Below are 11,502 nucleotides of genomic sequence, written 5' to 3'. Positions count from 1 at the left end.
ACCTATAAATGCACATATATACATGCATTGCAATGACATTCCAAAATCATGACATAGAACATTTAACAACCCAGGTTTTACAATCTCCTATTATGGAGGTTATAAATGGAACTTAATCACCATAAGTTCATAATGCAATGCACTATTCACACACTTGTGAAGATACTGGTATAAACAAACCTACTGTGTTGCTAGTTATATAAAACTATAGCACAGATAATTATGTACAGTACACAATACATTGTATACATTGTGTATACATTGTGCTAGCCTTTAAAATTATTTAATTATTTAATTGTTTAAACAGCTGCTACTTATAAACAGAGGTAAACTAAACCATATAATGTGATGAAGTGGGCAAAGTTGCCACCTGTGACTCCAGTGTCTAATCTGAGCACTGGCTCATATCCAAGCTGATCCACTTCTGATCACTAAGTGTCTGGGAAAAGCACCAGATGATGTAACAAGTGTTTGGAGTTTCTGCCACCCATGTTGGAGATCCAGATGATGCTCCCAGTATTGGCCATTACTGATGGAAGATCATCTTGGAAAAACAGTCCCAGGCAGGTCCTTTAGATTCCCCTGAATAAATCATCTTTATGGAAAATGATAACATCATGCATGGATTATCACTGAAAAATCTTCAGTCAGAGATGATGTGTAGAGGCAACATAAGGATATTGATATTGATTCTTTATAGACATAATTTAATGTATATGTCTGTATCTTAAGTTTAACAAACTAATTGTAGACATTTAAAAGAAGCTAGAGGATCTTAGTCATATAAAGAAGTCATATAAAGAATATATTTTTATATAGCTGCAGTGTTTGCATTTACTTAGGCATCATACTAGAAAACTCAAAATATTAAGTCTAAAAGATTTTAAAGAAAGTAATAACAGTCATTGAAGGATAATTTGTCATTGAAGATTTCTTTTTTCACATCTTTAGTGGAACCTAAGAATAGATTACATATCAAGTCTACAGTAAAATGCAATGATGTTCAAGTACTTCTCATTAACTCACTACCTACTGACACCCAATACAACTGCCAGAGCTAAGTATTCCACTTAGAGTCCAAAATAAGTATACATTCTTTCCTACAGATTATTTTTATTATACATTAAGATACACACATACTTTCTATCCTGCTACAATACTAAATAATATTCCATACAATTTATGCAAGTTTATATCTATAATTATATGCTACAATTATCTGCAATGATTCAGTGCAACAATACGCATAGATATGAAGTAGCATTAGGTTATAACATACAGTGTTGGTGGATAACAGGTGTACTATCTAGGTTTTTGTAAGTATGCTGTGTGGGAGGTTGCCCCTGGATCTTTGCCTGCCTAACCCATATGGGAGGCCATAGGCACATGGCACACTGTGCCCTTGGCTAACAGACCCCAGCATGACCTGTTCCGTGGGTATGTGCAACTTGAGCGATGGGTTGTAGCCCAGTCTCTTTTCCCTACTCTGCTAGAAATTCTTTCGTAAACAACTCTAGGAAGTCAAATGGTACATTCATCCTGCTTTGACCAGACTGTTCTGAGATACAATTTCCTGTGCTTCCTGTGCTTTCTGACCGTTAACTACATTGGACAGTCCAGAAGATATAGACGTATCTGTTAGCCAGTAGTCAAGGATGGTCTTAAGCCTTGGGTCCCTGCACCTGCATGGGAGACTTGGAGTAAGAGACTCTGGGCTCTTGGCTTTGGATTGACTCAGCTCCAGCCATTGCGGCCACTTTTGGAGTGAAACAACAGATTGAAGATGAATATTATCAAACTACATATTAAATTTGATGTTTTAGCATCAAGTTTATGGAGTGTTACATGATTTGCAAAGAATCATTTTAATCGTGGAGGATAATGTTTCTCATGCATTTACTACTACTTTGAGATAGTATACCTTTTGTAACTGCAGTAAATAATTATATAAGACAAAGAATATACTTCTGCAAAGGGATTAAGGAAGAGATAAGGTCAAGGGAATGTGTGGAATATAACTCACTCACATCCTCTCAGATCCTAGATAACTTCTAGGATCCCTAAGTATTTTTCTGCATTGGTTCTGATACTATTTCCAGGATTGAGAGTATGTCTCCCCTCCTGAAATTGAATTGTTCCACAGGTATGTAAATATGCCTTGATGCAATACCTAATGGGGCACTATTTTGATAGTATGTAGACTTTCCTTGCATGTACAAGATTGGATGTCAGCAAGAAATATGCAGGAAGAAATTTACAGCAAATAAATAGTACTAAACCGAGAAGGGCACTCATAAGATAGGAACAGGGTCTTACTCTCCTCAGAGTAACAAAGTTCACTTGAAACTTTAGGAATTGTTGGATTCTAACGACAACCAACATTTTTACTTTAATAGTAACTGTTTTCACAATATTACTAAATATGTATTTTTTCATTTTAATTTTGATTTGCAGCTCTCAAATATTTAGATATACTCATGGGCAGTTTCATTGATACTATCGCAAACCCACCCTCCCAAAATGATTCATTGACTATTTTTTTACTTACTCCCTTGCAATGCAGACTGACCAAGAGAAGAACAGGCAGAGCTGAGAAACTTTGCCTCTGTCAATTCATTTGAAACACCATCTAACAGTACTGTTCATCAAAGCCTCAATACTGAGTTTTTACTGGATGCTGCTCATAAGTATATTCTGCCTAACAAAAGTTCAGACTCCTGGAAGGAAACAGGTATAAAACATATTGTTTTCAAAGTTTAGGGTGAAGGAGTCAGTCTCACCAATTATGAATACAGAAGAATCTCCTGAAATTAGTTTCCAACAGCAGGATCCAGCAAACTTCACAAGGACTACATTCTCATCTAAGTTAACTTTTCTGCAGAGTCATAAAAATGCCTTGCCTTCTTAACACCTATTTTATGATATGTCTGTGTAACTGTGAATGGAAGACAAAGTAACCAATACACTGAGAGTTTAGCCACTCTGTATATGTGAGGTGCTATACTCAGTATTTTATATATAACTTAATCTTTTATGATAACACTATTATCTCATGGAAATCAGACATAAAGAAGGTAAGTTAACTACTCAGATCAAACAGAAAGGAAGATGCAGATGTAGAAATTCAACCCCAACTCAGACATCTTCCCAAAGGAAATTGATTACACTTCTTTTGATTTAAGCTAATGAAAACAGTTTCTCTTACAGGTATAAACACTTGACCTGCTGTAGAAAACATTTAACCACATGAAAAGGAACATTTCATGGTAAACTCATTTACTCTAAAATCTGAATGACAACAGTGAGCTAACATGCAGAAGAAATTTAGCTTGAGAAATAATGTCATTTAGGCAAACTATGCAGTGTTTGTGAGAAACACAAAGACCAAAGTTGATATAGCAAAAATGTGTAATAATATGATACAGAAAGTTGAAGTTTCAGGTGATAGCATAGTTGGTTGTGAAGACTCTTAAGAATTACAGGCATTATTGTTAATCAGAAACTGCTAAACAGTTGGAAGTAGAATAAACTCACTGAGAAGCTTGAAGGGAATCACACCACCTACTCAAGTAAATTTGAAGTACTGAAGAATGTTGGAAACAGGACAAGATGATTGGAACCCGTACACACCAATAAGTATTAAACAAAGCAAATGCTTTAGCAAGCTGTGTAACAGTTTCTAAGAAAACTCATAGAACTATGCTATGGCCTAGACATCTGAGCCCTAGATAAATGCCTATGATAAATGACAATTCTTTACATATAATCACAAAAACCTACTTAGCTGTATTACTCTTTCCTATTTTTAGAGGTGGTTAATTATACTTCCATTATTAAAATAAACATTGTGTTCTTCCTTAAGCAGCTGAATCCAAAACACCAAATACTATGTAAAAATCATGGTTTATCTGGGAAGAAAATCAAGATTATCTCCTTGATGACATTAAGCTTCAGAAGCCTACCAGACATACATGTGCAACTGTAATGTGTAAATTCACTGATCACAGAATATGTAAAGACTAGAAAAAAAAATAGCCACAAAGTTACTTAAGGAGAAGTTTTAGTTCTGTGCTGAAAATTCTCCATTCTGAGTCAGTGCCAGGAGGCAGGACACAGCTGTAAAAATACTTCATTTTCTGACAGACATAACTGTATCAACCAGGTAAATGTCTCAATATTTAGTCAACAGAATCATCCATACTGCATGTCTACATCACCAAACTGCCAGTTTTCCAAGCTAAGCTTCTGACCCAGCAACGACGGCACCAATGGCTTCCATTTCTGACACTATTGATTGCCTTCTTTAGGTGTTTAGTGTGTATTTTCCTGGGGCAGAGAAAGCTGGCCCTTTTCCAATTGTCTTCCCACCAAGGATTACCTGTAAACTAATTCAGCTAGATATCTCAATAAGAGCTTCACTGCAGAACATCGTGCAAACATTTCTGAAAGCTCCTGCCATTCCACATAGATTAAGCACATTTTTACTACTATTAACTTATTTGAGGCCCAGTGTAATGACTCAATGGCGAAATCCTCACCCTACAAGAACTGAGATCCCATATGGGTTCCCGTATGCTTCCCGGCTGCTCCAGATCCCATCTAGCTGCTTGCTTGTGGCCTGAGAGGACAATAGAGGAAGGTCCATGTCCTTGGGACCCTGCACCCATGCATGCGACTTGGCAAAGGTTCTTAGGTCCCAGCTTCAGATCGGCTCAGCTTTAGGCATTAAGACCATTTGGGAAGTGAGCCACTGGGCAATGAGCTAGCAGATGAAGGATCTTTCTGTCTCTTCTCTCTGTAAATCTGATCTTCCTTTCCAATAAATATAAATATATTAAGAAAGATAACTGATTTAATATGACTGTGTGGCTATTTTCAAAGCTATTTAAAATATATATTGAAAATGATAAATCACTTTTCCCATACATGCATCTTGAATATCTTTAAAAATATCAGGAGGTAAAACACTGTACATCTTTCAAGGGAATAGGACTTAAAAAAAAACCGATCAAGTTCCTGTATAATTAATATGTTGTTACTTGCTTAAACATGTGACATCATTTCAATACATAGAGGAAAAGTTTATTATTGCTGTATTTGTCTTTTTTTGAACAAAATGGAGTTTGTAAAGATGGGCCATTTCCCACCACAGAAAAAAAAATGCTTTATATTTTACTTGCCAGTTTTTATCTTTATATTATTTTACTTCAAAAATTTAATAATTATATTTCTTCCTAGAGTTTTTCTTTGACTTTTCCCTTGCTTTATGACTACAATTTCTAACCACTTACGAACTTCACTCTTGTATTTCCCAAAACAATCAGCCCTAGAAAATACAGTCATTAGAAAATTGTCAGAAATCTGCATTTTTGATTCTAGATTAGCAGCCAATGAAAGTGAACTCCTTTAGCCTTGAAATCAGCAGGTAGTAAGAAATTTAATCTTTCCCTAACTTAAATTCACCATAGTAAATGACTGAATTAACTATTAAATTGCTGCGGATCCTAAAGCTATCATAGCAACAGGCCTACAGCATGCTCCCTCACACAACTGCTCTGGAATATCAAAGACCAGGATAAAAACTTCTACTGAAAGTGATAATAACATGCTGATACCTACTCTCTTTTCCTATAGTGGTACAAACCTTCTGCTGTATTTCACTGCTGCATGGTATACATTTACTTCCTTTGTGAAAGTTTGTGTTTCAAAATTTTTACCTCTTACTTCACTTGGTTCCTTTCTTCTTCTACCACATGAAGCTTTAAAGAATTTGTTGGATCTCTTTCCTTTCTATCATGGAATTTTCTTCTTGACCACAAGATCAAAATTTGTTTTTAAGTTGATCCTCTATCTTCCAACATCTCTGATGTTCTTATTTCAAAGTCTGAGCTTTCCTTTCCGTTCACACACAAAATTCTGAAGACTTTTTCACTTGATATTTGGCAATCTAATCTTTGAGATAAAGTGTTCCAAAAATAGGTCTTGAAACTTCTTCCTTGATGTTTAGCTTTCTGATAAACCCATGGCTTTTATTTGCTCAATGTGAAAATGTGTACATACAACTGTCATGGTAATTTTATCTGCTAATTTATTTGATTCTCCTAAAATCTATCATTTCGAGTTATAAGTTAGACTGCAAATGCATATGAGCATACTGAAAATTCAATGCCATTCTATGTCCCAGAAGTTTTTATATAAAAGAATAAAAAGACAAAGATTGCCTAATTAGATAAAACCATATTCTTCATCAAATCAAATCTTTATATGTGTGAATTGGGAATCTGGTAAATAAGATTATATTGCTCCATAAACTTCACATTTTATGAAAGTTTCCAGAACATGGGAAGAAAACACAGTAGGTACACAGCTGATCATTATTAATAGTCATTTGAAATTTTAAATATTTTTTTCTTCATTTAACATTTTTTCTTGTCAAGCATTGTTTGTAGTTGAGAAAAGTATGATTGAATAGCACAAGAATCTGTCCCTAATAAAAAGAAATTTGTGTAATATTACTATCAAATACCATTCAGACTTGTAGCCACATCAGTGAAAACTAATTATTAATGATGCAATGAAGATATAACAAAAAATATGTCATTCAATGCTACTATTTTGAAAATTGGAAATTTGTCATAGAGTCAATATCCCAGAAAATGACAATAATTATTTTCTTTTTAAACTTTGAATTCAGATGATTTTGACTATTATTAAATAAAACAATTTTAGTATAAATTGCAGAACGATCAATAAATATCACTTACATTCCTATAAATAATCACAGCTGTATTCTTAAACAGGATCTCAAATCCCTCACATTATCATCATCATTTCATTGTTATATTTCAAAATAAAAAAAGGAATAAAATGCATAACATCTGAATACATGATCAGGAAAGGATGGAAATGAAGATAGGACCTTAGGACGCTGATGTGCAAAGCAGATGATAAAAAACCACACATTTCCAAAAACTAGATAGAAACAAGAAAAAGGATTATGTACTTTGGGCCATTCTGCACCATAAACACATTTTTGAAATATTTATTTTATTTATTTATTTTTATTGGAAATAAGTTTGTAATTTTTAAAATCACGTGAAATGTAAACAATGCTACAACAGAAATCATGTAAATTTCCAAGTTGGCATACTACAGAAAGAGGCAATAGAGTTGGTATCCATTTGAGAAGGAAGACATACGCATGAGCATAAAGGGAGACTGCCATGTTACAATAGCAGCAGGAACTGGAATATTGAATGCTTGTATAAACCAAGGAACACCAAGAACCGTATTTTCACACCCAAAGTTAAGATAAACTCATGAAACAGGATGCTTCCTAGAGTCTTAAGAGAGAGTCTGGGTTTTTAGCATCACCTTAAATTAGGACATCTAAATTTCAGAATTACAAAAGAAAATTCTGTTGTATTACGCATGACAATATGTTGCAATAAACTTATAAAATAAAGACAAAATGATCTAAAATGACGTAACTACTATTTTGTGGCATACCTAAGATTTTGAAAGAAACAAAGGACATGAGTGAACATTTAAAATATCAGAATCATAATTTTAGTTAGCAAGAATAGAATAATACATGTATATTTGTGATAAATGTACCACAATAATGCAGGATGTCAATAATAGAAAAAAACACAGGCCATAAATATATAATAACTCTGTGTATAATACTACTGCAAATCTAAATCCTCTCTTAATTTTAAAAAGTTACTTATAGGGATACTTCAAAAAAGTTAATGGAAATGAAATAAAAATCTAATATAATATGAAGATTTAAGTCAAACAGAACCTTTTCATAATATGATTTATTCATGAAAGTTTAAATATTTCAAAAAATTTATATCTAAGTAGTCAATACTTTTATTGAATTTTCCATTAGCATGCTGAATTACATTTTGTTGCACAAAAATAAATGGAGCAGATATACTAAAAGCAAACAAACTAAAAGCTCACCAAAACACATATTTTACACTGATGTACTGATATCATTGCCTAAATTTACCAGGTTACAATGAAAAAAAGATAACAGGAAAAATAAGTACGTTTATAAGTCAAAAGTATGCCTAATAAAATGGAAAATAAAAACCACTTGGTGGACTTGTTTGAAACTATCTCTAAAAACTTAGGGGTTAAAATACATAAAAGAGACATTAATCACTCCAATTAATCAATAGACATTCTATTATAGAGAGAAGAAACAGTATAAGTTGAAGGAAGTTATCCAAGATAAAAAGAATGTTCAGAGGTTGGAGGAGAAGGCAGAGAATAGGGTATGATTTGCCTTACCCAAAATATTACATTATTACCAGTGCTTTTGAAGAGATTGGTCAAAAAGAAGATAAGGCCGAGAGTCAATGCCCCATAATAACAGGTTGATCAAACAAACCAACAACTGTTTTAGATTAAATAAAGATGAATAATGGCAGATCTCACACCTGCAATGGACTATTCACACTTAATCCCTCACTCATCTCTTAGCAGACAAGTTGAGCAACACATGGCAAATAGCTGCGTTAGAAAGTCATATTATGATTAGTGGAAAACTAAACCTATGTATACAGAATGGATTAAAATTATGAATTTGCAAAAACTGAAGAGAGGGGAAGGAGGAATAATATTAGGGTGTAAGGGGGGAATTAATGGGGCTGTGGTTGGTTTCTTGAAAATGTACCTAGAGAATGCATGTAATCTGTTATGTTTATATTCATAAAAATATTTTAAAAGAAAAAGATGGAACCATAAAATGATAATCACATTTAGCTATAAATATGAAAGAAATAAGACAGGACAATGAATTGTGGTTTTAAAAAGTTGCTTTTGATTCTTGGGATTAGGTTACATGGTAATTTAGGAATGGTAACACAATAGTAGGCAAATTAACACATTTTGGAAGAAATGAGGAAGTGAAGACAAGAATGCTTCCAATTAATTCACAAAGCTATGTGGGCCAATCAAATTATGTAAACTCTTTCTGGCATAGTGTAGCTAAATATCTCAGTATACATTTCTCATACCTGATTGCTGTACAATATTGAGGTAGATTCAATATGTAGATGATGATATTGAGTCTGCATTTACTTATTTGAGGATGATAATTATAATACCAAAATCAAATAAAATGTATTGTCTTTCTGGTTAAATTAGGCAAATTTGACAATAAGCCAGCTATAAAACAACGTAAATTCTAAAAGATATAGTAATAAATGTTCTGAAAGGAATTTCCATAAGTTATAAAGAGATACTGTACATACTAATAAAACAAACACACACTTGCTTATACTTGGTAGCTTCAATGGTTTAGATTCTCAAGAAGGAGAAATGTCCAGCCGATGGGCCACGTATAGCCCCAAAAGGGCATTTTGCCCTGCCAAGGAAGCCATAAATGGGGCTCAAAATTCAATAAATCCATAGCAGGTTATTTTCTCTTAAAGTGATAATTTTATATGGCCCACAAAGGATGTTACAAACATCCGATTGATCCCTGGTGAAATAAAGCTTTCCCATCCATGGTTTAGACAAAAAATAAGAGCAGAGAAAGGAAAAAAAATTTATTGGGATGTTACCAATCTGGTGAGAAAAAGTAAGGCTGCAATATGCATTGTAAATTAAAGAGGAACTATAAAAGAAACTTTGATTTCTTTTTTTTTTTTAAAGATTTATTTTTATTATTTTTTCATTGGAAAGGCGGATATACAGAGAGGAGAGACAGAGAGGAAGATCTTCCGTCCGATGATTCACTCCCCAAGTGAGCGCAACGGGCCGATACTATGCCAATCCGAAGCCAGGAGCCTCTTTCGGGTCTCCCACGCGGGTGCAGGTTCCCAAAGCTTTGGGCCGTCCTCGACTGCTTTCCCGGGCCACAGGCAGGGAGCTGGAAGGGAAGCGGGGCTGCTGGGATTAGAACCGGCGCCCATATGGGATCCCGGGCGTGCAAGGCGAGGAACTTTAACCACTTGCGCCACCGCGCCGGGCCCAGAAACTTTGATTTCTGATTATTAAGGTTAAGTTGAATCAAAAATCTTGTAATGCTTCAAATGCTAATTGTGTTGGTACCTTTACAATATCTGACAGTAACAACCACATCATACTATTGACACATAATCATCATATGTTTCTCAGTATCAGGTCTTACAGAGTATGTCACAATGTAACTTGAATCAAATGTGTGGTACAGGGCTGGCATTGTGGTGTACCAGCTAAAGCCTTTGCCGGAAAAGCTGGCATCCCATAGGGTCGCTGGTTTGTGCCCTGGCCTATTCACTTTAAATCCTCTCCCTCAATAACTTGGGGAAAGCTGAGGAAGATTGGCCAAGAGTGTGGGTCCTGCCATCTACATTGGGAGATCTGAAAGAATTTCCTGTCTCCTGGATTCAGGCTGGCTCAGCACTTGTCATTGTGATAATCTGGGAAGTGAACCAGTAGATGGAAGATCTCTAACTCTGTCTCTCCTTCTCTCTTTCAGAATAAGCCTTTAGAAAAATAATCATATAATATTTGAAAAGTAGTTTTAGCTCAGCAATGAACATGTAAATCCAAGAAAGAGATCTTTGATCTACGACAAAAAAGCTGTTAATAGAATCAACATTGGAATTTCCTAATTAACATGAATAGGTGTGAACAGTCACATGAAAAAGTAAATATAAGGAAGCAAAACACATTCAGTCTGAATTATAAGAGGGACAAGAAGAGAATATATTCAGAATTAAAAAGAAATGGTGAGCTTGCCAAGTAGATGCACCAAACAAGACATCTATTACACAAATTGGCAATTATAATTACTAACAAATCATATTCTTGAGAAAGGCTAAGAAATAACAAAAATAACTATGTATTGTAAGGAATATATTAACTAAATTTAGTCTTTCTACATTTTTTACATACTTCAAAACATCATGTTATTCATGTGAATTGCAGGTGTTTTGTCATTTTAAAAACAAAATAAAGCATAAATTTTCACTTAAATATGAACAAAGAGGAAAAAATTAGTTTCTGTCCAGAACTTTGCTTCTTTTTGTTCCAGAATGCAATTATCCTCACATTACAGAATTAAAGACTGATAACTTACCATAGATATTACAATATATAATGTTTATACTATACTATACATGCATATAATATATATTATATATTATAGATTTTTTTATATATTTGATATATATATAAACAAAGAGAATTAAGAACAAAGAAGGTAAGACATTGAAAATCTGTATAGGAGTCATGAAGCTTTTTCAAGGAACCATAACATCAAATGTATCTCAGATAACAAGTCTTGGTACAGATGTCATGCCTCCACACTGAGCAACAACACAGTAGCTCATATTCTGTGTCCGGAATTGAAAAGGCTTCTCTACTACTGCCACTGATTGGGAAATAGTCTTTAACAGTTTACTGAATGTAGGGCCCGGTGGTGTGGTCTAGCGGCTAAAGTTCTCGCTTTGAATGCGCCAGGATCCCATATGGGCACCAGCCCTAATCCTGGCGGTT

Source organism: Ochotona curzoniae, unplaced genomic scaffold (genome assembly GCF_017591425.1).
Source record: "Ochotona curzoniae isolate NIBS_2020 unplaced genomic scaffold, NIBS_Ocur_1.0 contig_883, whole genome shotgun sequence".
Classification (NCBI taxonomy): Eukaryota; Metazoa; Chordata; class Mammalia; order Lagomorpha; family Ochotonidae; genus Ochotona; species Ochotona curzoniae.
Note: the sequence above shows the minus strand (reverse complement) of the source record.